At 37.3% G+C, this 21,337-nt stretch overlaps 1 non-coding gene across 1 annotated transcript; it reads right to left on the bottom strand.

Annotated features, from left to right (window-relative positions):
• Positions 1 to 18,958: 18,958 nt before the first annotated feature.
• Positions 18,959 to 19,034, bottom strand: TRNAV-AAC (transfer RNA valine (anticodon AAC)). Its single transcript has one exon. It is a non-coding gene; the product is annotated as a tRNA-Val (tRNA).
• Between the last annotated feature and the right edge of the window lie 2,303 nt (positions 19,035 to 21,337).

Here is a 21,337-nt window from a genome sequence, read left to right as displayed (position 1 = left end):
CAGGAGTCCTGGGTTCAATTCCTGGCCAGGGCACACAGGAGAAGCGCCCATCTGCTTCTCCACCCCTCCCCCTTTCCTTCCTCTCTGTCTCTCTCTTCCCCTCCCTCAGCCGAGGCTCCATTGGAGCAAAGATGGCCTGAGCGCTGAGGATGGCTTTGTGGCCTCTGCCTCAGGTGCTAGAATGGCTTTGGATGCAACAGAGTATCGCCCCCTGGTGGGCATGCTGGGTGGATCCCGGTCGGCGCATGCGGGAGTCTGCCTCCCCATTTCTAGCTTCGGAAAACAAAACAAAACAAAACACACACACACAAATAACTCTCCCTTACCCAGTAGTATTTCTTTTTTCTACCTCCCTCCCCCAAAGTCCATCTTCGGAATCATTTCCCAGAAGGTTAGGGAAAGTCTGAGTTTTGAAAATTGTACTACAAAGTGCAGTATGCATCTTCCACATGCAGTCGCCATGTGGAGGTCTTAGGTTTTTTGGTTTTTGTTTTTTATCAGGGGCCTGAAATCTGTCAGAAGTTCAGCTTGATCTGCCTTTCAGTCTCAGTCATATGGATATTTTTATATGATGATGACTTGGATGCACTCTCGTTTTACATTTGCCTTAAGTGGTTAATTGACCTACCCACGCATCATTTGTTTTCTCTTTTTAATGTATGAATGACACTGAGCAACAAATACCCTGTTCCAGAGTTCCCATTACTATCCTCACCACACCTCTCAAATGCAATATATAAATGTATAGAACAGACGTGCATCCTTTTCTATCAGTATCCCCTCCTAGTTGAACATACATAAAATTCTTAGCACTTATAATTCTACAGTATACTAGGTTTTTCATCACTTCTCCTAATACCAGAGATAGGCCCTCATTGTCACCTGGATGGCAAGTAATTCCATGGCAATTTCAAAGCTTGTTCCCCAAGACCACTTTTGGTACCAAATATCTTAAGATAAGTTCTCATAGAGCAGACACTGAACCAAAGTTTCAGGTGGAAAGGATGTATCAAGGAAATACTCTCAGGAGAAACAAGTTAGGGACTGGGGGAAACAAAATAGGAAAAAGAGAAACAGAATAAACTTATAATTTCAGATTAGGTCCCAGAGCCTGATCCTGAGGGGAGCCATGGAAAATAAATTTTATCTCATGCCTAAAGTTAAAGAGCTAAGCTCTATACTCTCTTGTCCAGAGTAGAGGTTAGCATAAAACCACAATTATTTTTATTTCTCCTTATAAAAAAAGAACAATGCTTCAGGGTAAAATCTAGCCCTAGATACAAGTTGCTGGCCCCGGTGTTATTTTTATGTAATATCACTTCATGTAAGAAAAACGTGCTTCAGATTTGTATCCCAATTCCAGGTCCAAACAGCAGACTATGCATAGATATTTGCATTTTTCATCTTACGTTTCTATTGCTATAGAAGTAAAGGAGTACAAGTGATATAAATTTGTAAGAATGCAAAGGTAAAGAGGAAGTTTAGTCAGTCAAGCAGAAGTTTTTATAATGTTCTTGAATACAGCAAGCTGATATATGCCAGAGCTGAATTCCAAATATGCACTGAAGAAGACAACAACAAAAAATGTGGAATTGATATTGCCTGGTGGAAGAGTGGGAATTCTTCAAGCTTAGAATTTTTTTTTTTTTCTGAAGCTGGAAATGGGGAGGCAGTCAGACAGACTCCCGCATGTGCCCAACCGGGATCCACCCGGCACGCCCACCAGGGGGCGACGCTCTGCCCAAACGGTGCGTCGCTCTGTCGTGACCAGAGCCACTCTAGCGCCTGGGGCAGAGGCCAAGGAGCCATCCTCAGTGCCAGGGCCATCTTTTGCTCCAATGGAGCCTCAGCTGTGGGAAGGGAAGAGAGAGACAGAGAGGAAGGAGAGGGGGAGGGGTGGAGAAGCAGATGGGCACCTCTCCTGTGTGCCCTGGCCGGGAATCAAACCTGGAACTTCCGCACGCCAGGCCGACGCTCTACCACCGAGCCAACCAGCCAGGGCAAGCTTAGAATTTGTACGCAAGTTTTGAGAAATTATCAATATTATTAAAAGACCTTTCATGGGAAACCGAATTCACCACTTGACTACCCTACCCCAGGCAGAGGACATTTGCAAGGCTATTTACATTTTAGCAAAAAAAAAAGAAAGACGAACTAATAAAGAGAAAATAAGAGTATTAGAGGGGATGGGTGAAGGAATAGGAGATTAAGGGGAGAAACAAAGAACATACTATCTGAACAGATTACATAATTTGTCTTAGAAGGGCAAGATCCAACAGTAAGGTGAAAATATCTACACTGAAAGAGGGGAATGAGGTGTTTGAAAAATAAGTTAAATTCCAAATTTTAAAATATTTTCTGGAGAGTTCATATATATATATTATCAAAAGTAGCTAAATGAAGTGTTAAAGGTTGCAGTCACTTCAGCAATGCATTTAACTTCCTGGAACTTACTTCTAAGTAATTAAGAACAAGAAAAAGGGAGGAAGACAGAGTGAGTGAAAGAGGGAAAAAAGAATTTATTACAAATCCAAAATAGTACATAGTACTAAAGAGTAATTTTCCCAAGTGAGAATTTAAAGGAAGAAAGAAATTTTTTTCCCTCTGAATCACCTTAGTTCCTTTGTGACTTTCTGAGCGTGAGCATCTATCTCCCTATGCTTGTGAACCCAGTACTTAAAGAGGACATATTTTTAATTAAAACAAGTGACCCCAGCCATTAACCACTTACTTGATATAGTTATAGTCTAAGCATGGAAAATAGTATTTTCCAAAGCATAAGAGGGTAAAAAGCCATTATGAAGTATCTAAATTTTTAAAAATTTTGATCCCTTAGATGTTAATTACTCTAGAAATCCACAATAGTAATTTTGACTATATGAAACTTTTATTTGAGGTGACAACACTTTCCTCAAGATTTTGACAATACCACTAAGTGGGCCCTGGCCGGTTGGCTCAGTGGTAGAGCGTCGGCCTGGCGTGTGGGGGACCCGGGTTCGATTCCGGGCCAGGGCACATAGGAGAGGCGCCCATTTGCTTCTCCATCCCCCCCCTCCTTCCTCTCTGTCTCTCTCTTCCCCTCCTGCAGCCAAGGCTCCATTGGAGCGAGGTGGCCCGGGTGCTGGGGATGGCTCCTTGGCCTCTGCCCCAGGCGCTAGAGTGGCTCTGGTCGCGGCAGAGCGACGCCCTGGAGGGGCAGAGCATCGCCCCCTGGTGGGCAGAGCATCGCCCCTGGTGGGCGTGCCGGGTGGATCCCGGTCGGGCGCATGCAGGAGTCTGTCTGACTGTCTCTCCCTGTTTCCAGCTTCAGAAAAATACAAAAAAAAAACCAAAAAAAAAACAAACCACTAAGTGTATTATTTAAAGGACTTTCAGTGATAGAAATGTTTTATTTCTAGCTTTCCAGTTGGATAGCCACATGATACATATAGATAAGGAACACTTAAAACATGGTTATTGTGACCGAGGAGCTAAATTTTAATGAGATGTATTTTAATTATTGTGAATTTAAACGCCATGTTGGCTAGTGGCTATTGTGTTGTCCAGGGAAGTTTCAAGAATATACAAAAAACTAAACTAAATTGATGTAATAATTGAAACAGTATATAGAAAGATAAAATAAACATTTTTTCTTCACATCATTCAATACATATCAAGTTTTAAGTTTAATGCATATATTTTCTATTATAATAATATTTTACAAATTATACACGTATTTGCTAAGCATCCCTTGTGTAAGGCACTTTCCTCACATTATCTTTTCATTTTATTTTTTTGAGAGAGGGAAAGACAAGAACATCAAGCATCTGCTGTATACGCCCTGACCAGGGATCGAACTGGCAAATTATGCACTCCCAGATGACACTCCAATTGACTGAACTATCTGGTCAAAGTTTATTTATTTATTTTTCTGAGACTGGGATGAAGTGAGATAGAGGAGAGAGGGAATGGAAGCATTAATTTGTTGTTCCACTCAGTCATGCATTCATTGGTAACTTCCTGTGTGTGTCTTGCCCAGGGTTTGAACCCATAACCTTGTTGTTTCAACAACACTCTTAACTGACTAAGCTAAAGAGCTAGGGTCAACATTATCTTTTTTACCATCACAGCAATATGTATAAATTACATTGCTATTCCTGTTTAATATATAAATAAATCCCAGAGTATCCAGAATATAATATATAATATATAAATGAATCCCAGAATAACTTTAGGAAGACTCTTGAAATTAGTAGGTGATGCTATCTAGTAAATTACACGATATATGGGAATTATTTAGAAAATGGTTTTATAAATGAATGAATAAATGATATATAAATGTAAAGAATTTTTCATTTGGAGGGTAAACTTGTGTCAATTTGCATTACAGTATATATATAAATACACACCATCTCCTTTTGAGGTATATAACATTCTTTTTTTTTATTAATCTATTTTCTCCTACAGTGGAAAAAAAAAGCTACCTGAACTTGGGGCAAGATAATCAGCCTCTCTTACAAGCATTCTCTGATTATAAATGGGGATGGGAATACAGAAACTGAAAAGGTTGAGATGAGAAGACTTTATAAATTTAAAAAGCCTCAAATAATGCTTAAAATACAAGAAGGTACAGTGGATTTTAATAAATAGTACATTATAGACATTACATAAGTATAAATTATATAAATATATAATCACTACATGATATACATAAATAAATTGTAACAAAATACTTTTATTTCATTAATTCAGGATTTGGAACACAATAAAATGGTTATTTGAAACATGAACTTTCCTTGTTTAGGTTCAATTGAATCTCTGAATATGTGACATTGCATTTTTATATGGATATTGTGCTAACCTTTAAACTTTCATTATGAAACTATAAATTTAAATCTGATTTTTAGCTCTTTTATATTTCCGCATATGTTTTAGCTTTACTTTGAAGATCCTCCTTTATATTAAATGTATCTGTCATAGACACTGTCGCTGGGTAATTGCCTCTTTATTTTAAAAATGAATCACACTATATTATTTGCTCATATCTCTAACACATCTCATCTTATTTTTGTTTCTCTCTGTTTTTAGTGATTTTTCAGGGCTGACAATTTAGGACAATAAGTTATTTTAGTTAAAAGCCTGTTTACTATCTTTTTTGAATTACTGTGACTGAGGATGTCATGGACGACTTTTTCAATATGAAGCAAATTCAATACTAATAATGATATAGAGCTGTGTGTTGATGTCATGCTGAAACTCTGCTGTAGCAATACTCTATGTGGCTCTGTATGATCACTGATTCCTTTGTTCTGTTTTCTGGATATTGCAAATGTTTATGAAACTGCACTAGATGACAGTAATTTGCTCTGGATTGAAATTATTTTTCATTCCTTTTTCTGCTTCTGAAAATGATGTTCATTTTTTAAGGCATGGCTATGTTACCACTACTTTTTATTCTCTTACTATTATTTTATTAATATTATTATTAATTATTTTAAACAAATTTCTATTGAGACTAATACTAGCAATTGTAAACAATGACTACTATATATTAACAATTTAATACATATCAGAATTTTGGCTAAATACTTTGGTGTGTGTATGTGTGTGTGTGTGAGTGTGTGTGTGTGTATACACACATGTGCAAGTAGTAATTTATATGTTTGCATAACATATGTATAACATAAAACCCTCATCTTGCACTTTTATTCACATATCTCTCCGCAGCCATAACCACTGGCAACCACTAATCTGTTGTCCATTTCCATTATTATGACATTTCTAGAATGTCTTATATGTATACAAATATAAATATACATGTCTTATAAATATATATAAATGATATATTATTTATCTATTTATATTTTTCAAAGTAATTCTCCAAGATACTTTACATGGTCACACTCTGTCATGTGATAAAATTGAATTTTAGAAGAGATGGATCTCTTGTTCCACCTACATTATTTAAAGTTGTTTAAATAACTTCCATAATTAGTAACCGTAAAAATATTAAAAGAAACACTTCATGAATTATTAAATGATAACGATATTTGTGTGTATGATTAATACTCTAAGTTTAGTTAGACTGTCTAGTCATAAAGGCACTAGATTCACCCCGCTTCATTCTATTTCTTTCTATGCTTTACTGTGCAATACTGCATGTAAGGTTCAAAGTCCTATACACTTAACTGACACATAGCAACTAATATCATGAAAATCTCTACCTATATGTTTTTCAGATAATCTAGAAAATATCTTCTCAATATCTTATAGGAGAGCCTAGCCACCTTTCAGACTTTTCTCTCAAAGTATTATTATTATCATTAAATATCTTTTTTTTTTTTTTTTTTTTTTTGTATTTTTCTGAAGCTGGAAACAGGGAGAGACAGTCAGACAGACTCCCGCATGCGCCCGACTGGGAGCCACCCGGCACGCCCACCAGGGGGCAATGCTCTGCCCCTCTGGGGCGTCGCTCTGCCGCGACCAGAGCCACTCTAGCGCCTGAGGCAGAGGCCGAGGAGCCATCCCCAGCGCCAGGGCCATCTTTGCTCCAATGGAGCCTCGGCTGCGGCTGCGGGAGGGGAAGAGAGAGGCAGAGAGGAAGGAGGAGGGGAGGGGTGGAGAAGCAGATGGGCGCTTCTCCTGTGTGCCCTGGCCGGGAATCGAACCCGGGACTCCCACACGCCAGGCCGACGCTCTACCACTGAGCCAACCGGCCAGGGCCTCATTAAATATCTTAATTAAACTTTTAAATTTATATACAGTTGTAAAAAATATAAAGAGATGTTATGCAAAATTTATCTACTTTTCCTCAAGGCTAATAATATCTTGCAAAAATATAGTTCAACATCAAGACTAACACATTGAAAATGATACCTCAAGATACAGACCACCCTCATCATAACAAGAATGCCTCACATTATTCTTTTATAGACACACCCATTTCTCTATCTTTCACTTCAAGAAGCCATTCCTTTATTTGCTATTTCTATAATTCTACCATTTCAAAAATGTTACATATATGGAGTCATACAGTGTGAAATTTTTTGGAATTGTTTTTTTCCAACAGCATAAACACTTACTTAGGTTGTTCTGTGTATCAAGAAGATAATAAAATGTATTTATCCATATTTTTATTTTTCCTTGTTCTCTCTTTCTTCTTTGTGTTTTAGAATTTCTTTGTGTACCATATACCTTATGTTTAAATAAATTTCTTTAGTCATGTTTAAGATAAGGTTATTGGTCATAAATTCTCTTACTTTCATTTCATCTAAGAACTTCTTGACACCCCCACCACATTGCTGAAAGATATATATTTTTTATTATTATTAAGTGAGAGGTAGGGAGGCAGCGAGACAGACTCCTGCATGTGTCCTGATCAGATCCACTTGACAATCCCCCTACCAGGTGATGTTCTGCCCATCTAGGGCTGTTGTTCTGTTGCTCAGCAACTGAGATATTTTAGAGCCTGAGGCCGGGCCATGAAGCCATCCTCAGTGCCTTGAGCCAACCAGCTTGAACCAGTCAAGCCATGGCTGTAAGGGGCAAATAGAGAGAAAGAGAGAGAGAGAGAAGCATGAGGGGAAGGGGTGGAGAAGTAGGTGGTCACTTCTCCTGTGTGCCTTGACAGGGAATCAAACCGGGATATCCACATGCCAGGCCAATGTTCTACCAATGAGCCAACCATCCAGGGCCATGAAAGATATTTTTGCTGGATATAAAATTTCAGTTGAGAGTTCTTTTCTTTCATCCCCTGAACAATGTTATGCTTCCTTTTGGCCTCCATATTTTCTAAAGGGAAATACGCTGTCATTGAAATAGTTTTTTCTTAAAATAAGGAGTGATTTTTTCCTTGCTGGTTTCAATATATACTTTTTTTTCTCTTTAGTTTTTAGAAGTTTAAATGTGTTATTCTCTTTGAAGTTCACTTTTCTTCTTGAATCTATAAAATTATATATTATGTCTAATTTTGTAAGTTTTTCTGATTATTTCTTTCATTAATTTCTTAGTTTCACTCAAATCACCTTCTCCTTTCAGAACTCAAATTACACAAATATTAGGTGATTTATTATAACCACACATATCACTGATGATCTGTTCCCTTTTTAAAGTATATTTTTCTCTTGTCACCCTGTGTGAAATTTAATACTATCTTAAAGATCTCAATTTATTTTTCTCTGCTGGGTTAATTCTGTTGTTGAATACATATATTGACACTTTATTTCAGTCATTTTATTTTTCTGTTACAGTATTTATACCATTTTCTCAGACTTTCTATTTTTTCATTTGTTTTAAGGAATTTTATGATTTCATGTAGAAGGATTCTTATAATGAGTGCTTTAAACTCCTGAGAGACAAGTTGAAAATATCAGTCATTTCAATGCTTTTATCTATTGATTTTTTAATGTGAACTGTGAACTTCTGGTTCTGGTATAAAGAATGATTTTTATTTCAAGTGAGCAGATTTTAGATATTATGGTCTGAGACTCTGAATATTGTTAAGCCTTCTGTATTGGCTGGCTTCCTTTAGAGTTCTGCATCAGGGAAGGGTGTAGGGACACCTAGTTACTGCTATGTGGGAATAGATGTCCACATTTCCTGCTTGACCTAACACCTAGGGGCAGAGTTTCTTGATTATTAATGGGTGAATGTAGAATTTATGGCTCTTCTTTAAGCCAGTCTCTCTCATTTTCTCTCTCTCTCTTTATTCTCACCCACCCCAATTATGACTTTGAATGTGCATTTTAGCCTGAGTTCTCTCCTCACATTGCCAACTGACTTTCATTTAATGTCCATAGAGGTGTCTTAAACACATTTACAAAAACCTCATCCAATTCACCTTATTCAAAACATGATTTTTACCTTATGTTTTCTAGTTATAATAACATTTTTACTCCAATTTTTATATTTTAGCAGTTTCTCGGTTTAATGTACAAGAGAAGATTAACTGTGCTCTAACACTACCCTACTTTCATAGGAAATATTTCTGCTTAAATATTTCTAGTATGTTTTACATAAAAATCTTGCATTTAAACAATTATTTGTAATTAATTCAAGCTTTATCTCTTTGCTAGAGATGAAGGTAGTTTGAGATTAAGCTTTTCAAGTTTATTTCTATTGGTTCATAGTAAGCTTATAGAAAATTCAGTATTTTTATTTTGTTTCTCTATATTTGTACTATGTCATAAGATTTAAAAAAATATTCACTTAAAATTGTTATCAACTTTTTTGTATTAGAACTATTTAATAATAAGTACTACTTAAAGTTTTGAAATAATGCAAAATTGTTTTCTTCATTTTCCTGTTAAATTCCGATGTAGGCATGTCAATTCAAAGTGACCATAAAAAAAAAACTGATTTCTCATGATCAGATGGTAGAGTGGGTGATTCTGTCTAGTCAGAAAACAAGAAGACATAAAGAAGGTTTAGGGTGTCATGGAGTTATCACAAAAGCTGCTCAACTGAATGCTACATTCTGCCTCTGGCTGGTGTGAAGGAGTAGGTGTCTGTGCCTCCCAAGTTTTTGACAAAGATTCTGTTATTCACAAGTTCTATAACCCGATTAAGGCAATGTTCACTTCCCTCAGTTGTCATCACCCTGAAATGATCAGACATATGGTCCCAGTTTAGCAACACTTCAAGATATCTGTCAATCTACATCATTTGCTAGGACACTGGAGTAAGCATTGTGTAACTCTGTCTGCTCATTTTCAACCAGCATTTATCCTTCCCTATTCATACATTTCTCCACCTGTGGCCATTGTTCTGAAAGTTAAATGTAGAACATTTTGTGAAAAGATCACAAATATACTTCAGATGACCTAGCTGTCATAAATTCTTCCTGTCATTTACTGATCCTACCCATTTTTACAGCTACATGCCTCATTTGGCCTTAATGTGATATATTTCAAAGAAGACAATAGAACACTCAAACAGCTGCTGTGTAGCTTTGTCAAACTATCTAATTGCAAGCAAGCAACACCCAAAAGGCCTGTAATCATTAATGTAAGCTCAATATCAATTTTTTATTGATAAATATCAGTTCACAATATAGAAATGAAGAGATGGAAGAAAATACCAAGGGAACACTGTACTACCCTCACTGTCACCATGCACAAATGCAAACAGACACCACTCACACACAGTCTTACTTTTTATTTATTAATTTTTTGAAGACAGAGAGGAAGGGAGAAAGAAAGAGAGAAATATTGATTTTTTGTTGTTCCACTTATCAATGCATTCATAGCTGATACTTTTATGTGCACTAATAGAGATCAAACCCACAACATTGAATATGGGACCACACTCTAAAAAATCAGCCACATGGCCAGGGCCATGATTTCAACTCAATTATCTCCCCAGTTCTATGCCCTATAATTTATATGTCTTATTAATTAAGAGACTTTACCTATCAATAATTTTTAAAAAAATATTCTGTGATAACTGTTATTCTAAATAAATTATCTAATTCCAAACATATAAAATCAGAATAAAAAAGTTCCCAGCAGATTAAACATGATAAAAATTTTCTGAGTACCTCCTCCCATTCAGAGTGCAACTATCCCTATAACTTGTATTTCACTTTCCTGGTACTTTGACCAAAGTAATTTAGCAGAAGTAATAGACAAGTTATAAAACTTGGTCTCAAGAGGTTTTACATCAACCATCTTTAATCTCTTAGGTGGCTGCTTTAAAATTGCAATATAAAAAGCTGATATTGCTTACTAATTAGAGGAAGAAAGCAACCTGAAGTAGTGAGGTAACTCAGTTAACAACCAACATTATCTATCAGAAAATAGTGAAACCTTCTTGGACAGCTGCTAAATGCAGCCACATGAGTGAATACTGACAAAATAAGGGAACCATCCAGTCAATACAGAATCAGGAAAGAAAATAACAGACCATTATTTTATTAAGCTATACCCTTTTAAGGTAGTTAACTGTGTAGCAATAATTAGGCAATAGTAATGCAGACATTAAAACACAATATGAGGGCCCTGGACGGTTGGCTCAGCGGTAGAGCGTCGGCCTGGCATGCGGGGGACCCGGGTTCGATTCCCGGCCAGGGCACACAGGAGAAGCACCCATTTGCTTCTCCACTCCTCCCCCTCTCCCTCCTCTCTGTCTCTCTCTTCCCCTCCCGCAGTGAGGCTCCATTGGAGCAAAAGATGGCCCGGGCGCTGGGGCGCTGGGGATGGCTCCTTGGCCCCTGCCCCAGGCGCTAGAGTGGCTCTGGTCGTGACAGAGCGACCCCCCAGAGGGGCAGAGCATCGCCCCTGGTGGGTGAGCCGGGTGGATCCCAGTCGGGCGCACACGGGAGTCTGCCTGACTGTCTCTCCCCGTTTCCAGCTTCAGGAAAAACAAACAAACAAAAAAAAGAACACAATATGGGATATGATGCTTTGCGATTTTTTAAAAAAAATTTGGTTTACTATCTATCTATCATCTATCTACCTATCTATCTATCTATCTATCATCTATCATTTTTATTTGGACCTAGGCAGAGAGAGGGACACAGAAACCTCACGTTGCTCCTGTACATGCCCTGACCGGGAAATTGAACTGGCAACCTCAGTGCTCCGGGATGACACTCTAACCAACCAAGTTAACTGGCCAGGGCTTAATTTTTTTTTTTAATTTTTATTTATTGATAGAGACAGAAAGGGGGGGGGAGGTGGGAGGGAAGTGTTCATTTGTTGTTCCATTCAGTTGTGTATTCATTGGTTGCTTCCTATGTGTGCCTTGACCAGGGATCGAACCTGCAACCTTGTCGTTTTGGGATGATGCTCTTAATTGACTGAGCTAATTGGCCTGACCACTTACTATCTAGTCATCAGTAAAATCAAAGCAAAAATTTCTTGCTTACTCCTCTATTCTGGAATACATTTGAGATCATCGATGATTTAGTTCAGCTTTCAAAGGTTGGAAAAAATTAAACAGATCCCCTAAGGAAAAATCCCAATTTTCATTATGGTGCTTTTCTAAATTGGAAGTGTTTTCTAAAAATACTCAAAATGAGTTTTGTTGAGGTTAACATATGAGAAATAAAAATGGCAGAATAGCTTGATGTTGCTATTTTGTACATGTTAGAAGATCAGAAACATTTATTTAAATCTACAACTGCAATGATTTTAAATTTATTTGACCTAATGGGTCATTTCTGTGTTGCTATAGCTAATTAAGAAACAAAACTGTGCTTTATTTAATCTAATACAGAAAAAAAGAGCCTGACCGGGCGGTGGCGCAGTGGATAGAGCATCAGAGTGGGATGAGGAAAACCCAGGTTCAAGACCCTGAGGTCACCAGCTTGAGCAAGGGCTCATCTGGTTTGAGCAAAAAGCTCACCAGCTTGAGCTCAAGCTCGCTGGCTCGAGCAAGGGGTTACTCGGTCTGCTGAAGGCCCGTGGTCAAGGCACGTATGAGAAAGCAATCAATGAACAATTAAGGTGTTGCAACGTGCAACAAAAAACTAATGATTGATGCTTCTCATCTCTCCGTTCCTGTCTGTCCCTGTCTATTCCTCTCTCTGAAAAAAAAAAAAAAGAACTTATAACGCTAGTAGAATGTACATTTGTTATGAAATACTGTGAAGTATACTGAACTAAAATAGTTTTCCTTGCAATATAATGTAAGGAAATATTGAGTTGCATAACTAAAGTATTACAATGCATTTTCTCATGTGGTTATACTTTAAATTATATCTATTGCATTGGAACAAATACCCATTTTCTGAACAAGTACCTATTTTCTGAACAAGTTCAGAAAAACAAACAACCCCCCCAAAAATCCACATTGCAAGAAAAAATATTTTTGTAGAGCGTATTTATTTATTTTTCCAGCTTTATTGAGATATGATTGACATATTATCCTGTGTAAGTTTAAGATATGCTTTACTGGCTCTTTTTCTGTTTGATTATAGGCTCCAAGTTCTTTGTTCTTCTATTGAAAGTCATAAATCCTTCAAGAAAACTTTTATCTACCATTATAACAAGTTTAAATCTGCTTCCAGGTTTTAGTCGACGCTCTCCTCTTGCTCACTCTGAACTGTTGGATATTTCACAATCATTTTGTGTTAATTTTCCTTAGTTTTAATCACGTTCCATGAATTCTCTCATGAACTTCTACAATTAACACATTTAATTTCACCATCTGTTTTCAAAAGGAATTGTTGCTGATACCAGTGAAATAAAGACTTTAGGCTTCTCTGGTAATATTATCAGTTTATTCAATAGCCAGCTACATAACTAAAACAATTATTTAATTAGTTGAAATTGTATTTTCTCCTCTATGGGATATCAGTTATGGTAGAAGCTACCTCAAAGGTAGTTTAAAGGTTTAAAAGAGATACTACTATGATATAAATTGCTTAATGTAGTGTTGGGCATGTAATATGTCTCAAGAATTGTCAATATTATATAGTATAATTCCTTTACAGAAACTGATTTAGGCTGAATATGGTAATTTCAACAATACTGTTTACAAGAACTTTTTATCTGAGTTTTAGTAGTGGTTTCACATAATGCTGGGAATGGACACCGTTTCTTCATCTTGCATAATCATTGCTTGAGGATGCCTCCAACCACACTTTCAATTACATTCTTTTTCTCAGTGAAATGTGTCATCATTGACCAAGTCCAGAAGACATAAATTTAAGAATAATTACTGATGACACATCCTAAATTACAAACTCTGTCAAATCTATGTTCTGATGTTATTTCTTCTTCTCTACATTTTCATTTTCTAGTGTTTAACTTAGGCCCTTATCAAGCCTCATCTACACTGCTAGGTATTGCCTTAATTATTATTCTTCCTTCCCATCTTAATAAAGAAATGAAAAACAAACAACCCCCCCAAAAAATCCACATTGCAAGAAAAGATATTTTTGTAGAGTGTATTTATTTATTTTTCCCAGCTTTATTGAGATATGATTGACACATAACCTTGTGTAAGTTTAAGATATATTCATGATGACTTGATATGCGTAATATATTTTACAAAATGTGTATCACAATAAAATTAGTTTGCAAAAGAAAGAAGTTATGTGTGATGAAATTCTTTATAATAAGGATACTTGTGATGGCTTTTGACTAGGTGAAATCCAAAGTTTTTACATGTGTGGCTTTTTTTTTTTTTTTTTTTTTTTTTTTGTGGCAGAGACAGAGAGAGAGAGAGGGACAGATAAGGACAGACAGGAAGGGAGAGAGATGAGAAACATCAATTCTTTGTTGCGGCTCCATAGTTGTTCATTGATTGATTTCTAGTATGTACCTTGACCAGGGGTTTACAGTAGATCGAGTGACCCTTTGCTGAGCCAGCGACCTTGGGCTCAAGCTGGTGAGCCCTACTCAAATCAGATGAGACTGTGCTCAAGCTCAGGGTCTCGACCCTGGGTCCTCCGCATCCCAGTCCGGGGCTCCATCCACTGCGCCACTGCCTGGTCAGGTTCACAAAGCTTTTTGTCCCTAAGAAATTTTTCAGAAAACAACCATGATTTCTCTGAGCTTAGGATGTTCTGAGATCCAAAATGTACCCCCACTAGCAACTGTATGTATTCACTGAGTACATATCTATTAAAAATGTGTTCATTTTCTAGAAGAGTTCAATTGTCATATTAATTATCATGTTAAATAAATGCCTTCAATGAACCATTTTTGTCTTTGCCTCTTATACTAATGCATTGACAAAAAAAAAATCATGTTTTTAATTCTTTCTTCTGTTACATAATCTCTAAAAATTTTTATTAATTAGATTTTCCCCCACACATCCTTCATACTTTATTTGTAGAGGATGCTAAAGGTGACCATTTGTGTAGCAGAACCTTCTAGGTAATTGAGATTTTTTGAATCTGAATAAAACACAAACATAAGACTTCAGGTCAGGTCTTGACCAATGTGAATACCTTGTTAGAGTGGAAACAAAAAGAAGTATAAAAATTAGAGACAGAATTAGCAGCACTCGAAGCATTAAATGTAAGATGTGAAGGAAAGAGAATGATTAACAGTAAGTCCTAGATTGTGGTCTGATTATCTGGGAAGATAGAATTTCTCAGAAGATAGTATTTTCCTAAGAGGGAGAAAAATGGGAAAAAAATATATTATAAATCATATCAATCTAGAATTCTTTGAAGCTCATCTTTTATTTAGTTTCTTTGTGGTACCCCTCCTTCTTCTTCTTAACTCCACAGTATTTCTGACATCTTATTTTTCATCCTCATAACCTTGTGTTTTATGTAGAAGTCTTGCTATTTTTCATTTACCTGAAAGATCACTGTTTTTCACACTTGAATAAGCACAGAAATTTACTTAAAAGCTTGTTATAATTCAGATTCCAAATCAATAAGTAAGAAGTAGGACCTGAAATTCTGCATTTCCCATAAACTTCCAAAGGAAACTAATGATAATGATTTAGAAGAAACCAATCTATTGGCGTATTAAAGCATTAGATTAAAATGTAATAATCCAAATATATTTTATATTAGGAGTATATTATCTGTTATATTGCAGCATTATTTTTAGTTCCAGAATTCTTTCTTACTGCTAAGAATAATGTCAGGCAGCAGCAGAGAGGAAATAAGAGACTCTAATAGAATCTTGAAAGTCTCACAAAGTATAAAAAAAAATTCATTTGTCCACATAATTTTCTGCTTCCGTTAGAACAACCTGTGTGAAATGAATTTAAAGTCATTTTCCAAACACATAAACCTGATCATAAATGCACATCTGGGAAGGTGTGAGGTACATGGATGTACGTGCTAATAGTTTCTGCTCTACAAACAACTTATCAAAATCTCACTTCACATGGCCGTGTTCATCCATGCTAAGTAAACTGTTTATAACATAAACTCCTGCTTATCTAACAGAAGATCACACCAGGATGAATAAGTCTATGTGGGCACAATGAAGAGAAAGTTCAAACTAGACAATTTAGAGCGAAGTAATATACCTAGTATAGTCAATTGAATTACATTAAATTATTTAATTACACATTTTGTTTAAAAATTTTTAGCAATGTGAACTAACACCATTTCCCCTTATTATTGCATTATGCATTTTTTTTTTTATCTGAAGCTGGAAACGGGGAGAGACAGACAGACTCCCTCATGCGCCCGACCGGGATCCACCCGGCACGCCCACCAGGGGCGACGCTCTGCCCACCAGGGGGCGATGCTCTGCCCCTCTGGGGCGTCGCTCTGCCGCGACCAGAGCCACTCTAGCGCCTGGGGCAGAGGCCAAGGAGCCATCCCCAGCGCCCGGGCCATCTTTGCTCCAATGGAGCCTTGGCTGCGGGAGGGGAAGAGAGAGACAGAGAGGAAGGGGGTGGGGGGTGGAGAAGCAAATGGGTGCTTCTCCTATGTGCCCTGGCCGGGAATCGAACCTGGGTCTCCCGCACGCCAGGCCGACGCTCTACCACGGAGCCAACCAGCCAGGGCACATTATGCATTTTACATGAACTATCTTATATAATTCTTGCAATCATCTAAAGTCAATATTATTATTATTATTATTATTATTATTATAATGATTTAAATTAATTGTTTACTATAACACAGTAAGTGCTAGAGGACAGAATTGTAATTCAGGTGTGCTTGGCACCAAAGCATGTTTGTGCTTCTACTCTTTATCCTCTTCTTTCCTATGAGTCATAAGTGTCTTATCCTATAAATATACCACCTAACAATTGCATATAAAATTAAAACAATTAGGAATCTTTAAAAATCTGTAATCTTGGTTAGCATTGATGGAAGCTTGTGCACATTAAAAATTGTCTGTGCGTTTCTTTTGTTTCATTTATTACCTTTGGATCTGATTTGTTTTCTCTAGAAAGACATTGTAGAGTTTAAGTAAAAATTTTTTTTGTGACAAAGAAACAGCAGAGACAGTGAGAAGGACAGATAGGGACAAACAATCAGGAAGGGAGCGAGATAAGATGCATCAATTCGGCCCTGGCCGGTTGGCTCAGCGGTAGAGCGTCGGCCTGGCGTGCGGGGGACCAGGGTTCGATTCCCGGCCAGGGCACATAAGAGAAACGCCCATTTGCTTCTCCACCCCCACCCCCTCCTTCCTCTCTGTCTCTCTCTTCCCCTCCCACAGCCAAGGCTCCATTGAAGCAAAGATGACCCGGACGCTGGGGATGGCTTCTTGGCCTCTGCCCCAGGCGCTAGAGTGGCTCTGGTCGCAGCAGAGCGACGCACTGGAGGGGCAGAGCATCCCCCCTGGTGGGCAGAGCGTCGCCCCTGGTGGGCGTGCCGGGTGGATCCCGACGGGCGCATGTGGGAGTGACTGTCTCTCCCCGTTTCCAGCTTCAGAAAAATAAAAAAATAAAAGAAAAAAAAAAGATGCATCAATTCTTTGTTGCAGCTCCTTAGTTATTCTTGATTGCTTTATCATATGTGCTTTGACCTGGGAGCTATAGCAGATCAAGTGACCCCTTGCTCAAGCCAGTGACCTTGGGCTCAAGCTAGCAACTTTGGGCTTCAAGCCAGTGACCTTCGGGTTAAAACCAGCAACCATGGGGTCATGTCTATGATCCCATGATCAAGCCAGCGACTGTGTAGTCAAGCTGATGAGCCCGCACTTAAGCCAGATGACCTGTGCTCCAGCCAACAACCTTGGGGTTTCGAACCTGGGTCCTCTGCGCCCCAGTCCAATGCTCTCTATCCACTGTGCCACTGCCTGGTCAGGCAAAATAAATTATTTTTATAAGAACTTTAAATATTGTTATGAACAAATTTATGCTTAGCTTCTCTATACTTAAACACTTTTATAGAAATTAAGGTAGTGGATATTTTGTAACTCAAATCATTAGATACTTGCAAAAAATATGTATGTTGGTTTATTCATTCCACATAATGCTAAATTTGTGGTATGCTAAACTAAATAATATGAATCTGAATTTTAAAAAAAGAGAGGAAATAAGAGTCTGACATTTGAATTTTAAAATAATTCTTCAATCTGATACTTTGTTAATTTTATTGTCATTTTTTCCTATTTGCTACAGGTAACATTATAAGTTAGTTGATTAAGGAGACTTAATTGGTTATTCATTTTATAATATTTTAGTATTTTACTTCTCCTGACTCAAAATTATTGACTAAAAGCAGACAACCCTATAAATAATTATTTAATTACTGTTAGATTAAAATAACTAAATCATTCAGTAGCATATTTGTAAATAAAAAACAAATTTATGAGAGTGACTTTCAAGTGATTTTGGCAACCTTTTAATTAAATATTCTGTATTTACAAATCTGTTTAAAGCCATAAAATTTAAAACATGAATGAATATTGCAACAACTATGCATTTCAATACAGAATTACTTATACACATAAATGCACATATATATGTATCAGGTGTATGTATGAATAGAAACCATAGATGTGTTTTACCTTCTTAGATATTAGTGTTAAACTGTTTTCATTCTATTTTTTTGTGGTTGTTGTTATTTGCAAGTTATGTCTCTGCTCTGTCTGTTGAAGAGAAAAGCTAATTCAATTTCTCCCTTTGCATTTTATTGGATCACATCTTATAATTGCATCCACTAAGATACTAATTATGTCAACTAGAATTTGCACTAACTATGCTTCTTTTTCCCTTCAAGAAAGTTAACTGGCTTTATGACTTATTTTTTATTTATTTTTTTTTTTTTGCATTTTTCTGAAGCTGGAAACGGGGAGAGACAGTCAGACAGACTCCCGCATGCGCCCGACCGGGATCCACCCGGCACGCCCACCAGGGGCAACGCTCTGTCCACCAGGGGGCGATGCTCTGCCCATCCTGGGCATTGCCATGTTGCGACCCTCCTGGGTGTCGCCATGTTGCGACCAGAGCCACTCTAGCGCCTGGGGCAGAGGCCACAGAGCCATCCCCAGCGCCCGGGCCATCTTTGCTCCAATGGAGCCTTGGCTGCGGGAGGGGAAGAGAGAGACAGAGAGGAAGGCGCGGCGCAGGGGTGGAGAAGCAAATGGGCGCTTCTCCTATGTGCCCTGGCCGGGAATCGAACCCGGGTCCTCCGCACGTTAGGCCGACGCTCTACCGCTGAGCCAACCGGCCAGGGCTATGACTTATTTTGAAACTACTTTCCTAGATGTTTATCATTAGCAGTAACATTTATTTTCCCAAGACTCAAAAGATGTATCCCACCATCAGAAAAATGTATGTTAATTAAATATCTCCATTACCTGATAAAAAGATTGAATGGATTAAAAAATACATTGCAGATATTGCAGATTAAAGAAAAGGTACAAGGAAAGAATGTTAGAGCCAAAATGTAAATTCATCTTTCTATTCACACTCTTCTTTTTTCACATGAAAGAGAAGTTAGAGCCTTATATTAATGTGGCTGTTTCTTACTTTGCAGTAGAATAAGTGTCTTAAAGTTCAAGATGTCCTTCATTAATTCAACAAATCATTCCTTCACACTACAAATATTATTTGTGTTCCAACTATACTTAAGCAATGTGCGATAGATAGGTGTCATAGTTTTTATCAGTTTAACTGCTATGACAAAAATAGCATAGAATGTGTGGCTTAAACAAAATCATTTATTTCTCACAGTTCTAGAGGTTTCTGTCAATGTGTTTGGGTCCTGATTTATACATGGCCACCTTCTTGCTGTATTCTCACGTGGTAAATAGATCTCATGCCTCTTCAGCCCCTTATAAGGGCATGAATACAATGATGGGGGCTCTACCCACATGATCTCATCCAAATACAGTTACCTCTCAAAGCCCTCACCTCCAAATAACATCAATTTGGAAGTTGGGCTTCAGTGTATGAATTGGTGTAGTGGGGACACAAACTTTCAGTCCATAGCAACAGATAAGAAAAAAACCAAGCACCTACCTTTGTGAAATTTACAGATTATAAAGAACAATACAGGCATTGGTCAAATAACTTCACGTGTGTGTATGTACACCCTTGTAAAACTACAGCTATGGTAAATGCACAAAAAGGAAAACGTGTTATACTCCAAAAACATATCTAGAAAGAAAAGGACATTTTTAAGTTGTTACAGAAATGTGCCTTAAAGAGACTGATCTGAAATTTTCTAACTAAAACAAAGATAGGTATCGAAGAAGGAGATGTGTGTTATAAGAAAGTAAGGGTCTCTCCAGAACAGGAAATTCATTCTGACAGAAGACTTACACAGAGAAAGATGAGGAGGATTGCTATAGGAGCTGAAGAAAGATTAGTGAGTTTGAGACAAACAAATAAATAAGTAAGAATAAAAAATCAAAGCAAATGAGTCGAAGAAGGAAGCAGGGATCAACCTTCGCAGAGGTATCTGGAACATCTGAAGGGTTTAGAGTATAAGAAGTCATTCAAGTGCTTTAAACTCTCCATGGGGTGAAATGCTAGGTGGAAAAAAAAATTATTTTTAAATCCATTCATTTAAAATTTTATTTTTAGTTTATTATATGTGGACATAAGGAAGTACACAGAAACAAGACCTTTATGGGACTTTTATTCTAATAGTAGGAACCCTGATAAGCTAACAGCATCACTGCAATAATATTAAGATGTTACATTGTGGAAAAGAATAAAGGAAAGAGGAGGGGGAGTGATGGTGAAGGGAAGGCTAGTTCAGGTAGAATGTTTATGGGAGCCTCTCTGATGAGATAACATTTGAGCACAAAGATACATAAAGCTGAAATAGCTTAAATGACAGTGTTTGAAGATATATTTACATAATAAAAAGTATGATATATGCCATAGTAAATAATGTAGAAGAAATTTTTAAAATGCATATATTGATTTATAGATCCCAATGTAATCAGTTAAATAGCAGATTTGCATTAGCATCAGCTAAATGGTAAAAAATTATTTTAATCATATCAGAAAGGAAAATTACATAACAGTTTCACCAGGGCTACCTAATGGTCTGTAAAAATAACCAAAAGCAAGCAAGCAAACAAACAAACGAACAATAAAACCAAAAGCATTTGTGGGGGGAGCAACATAGCATGCTATTAAGTGTGTTAGGTGATTGTGACAGAGTTCTGTTGTCAATAAAGACAATTTTTAGATGTGGGACATTTGATGAATTATGTAAACTCTTGGTCTTAATTTCCTCACAATGGATAATGGGAATGATATTACTGAAGTAAATTATAGGATCTTCAGTAATTTAAACTTCACCAATCTTACTGTCCTTGTACTTCTTTGGAAACAAGTCAATAATCTTTCATCCTAAATGCTTGGGGCTACATGTATTTCAGAATTTAATTTGCCTGCCCTGTGGTGGCTCAGTGGATAAAGCATTGACCTAGAATGCTGAGGTCGCCCGTTCAAAACCCTGGGATTGCCTGGTCAAGGCAATATGGGAGTTGATTCTTCCTCTCTCTCTCTTTCTCTCTCT

Source organism: Saccopteryx bilineata, chromosome 6 (genome assembly GCF_036850765.1).
Source record: "Saccopteryx bilineata isolate mSacBil1 chromosome 6, mSacBil1_pri_phased_curated, whole genome shotgun sequence".
Lineage (NCBI taxonomy): Eukaryota > Metazoa > Chordata > Mammalia > Chiroptera > Emballonuridae > Saccopteryx > Saccopteryx bilineata.
Note: the sequence above shows the minus strand (reverse complement) of the source record. Positions and strands in the feature narration are given on the sequence as shown.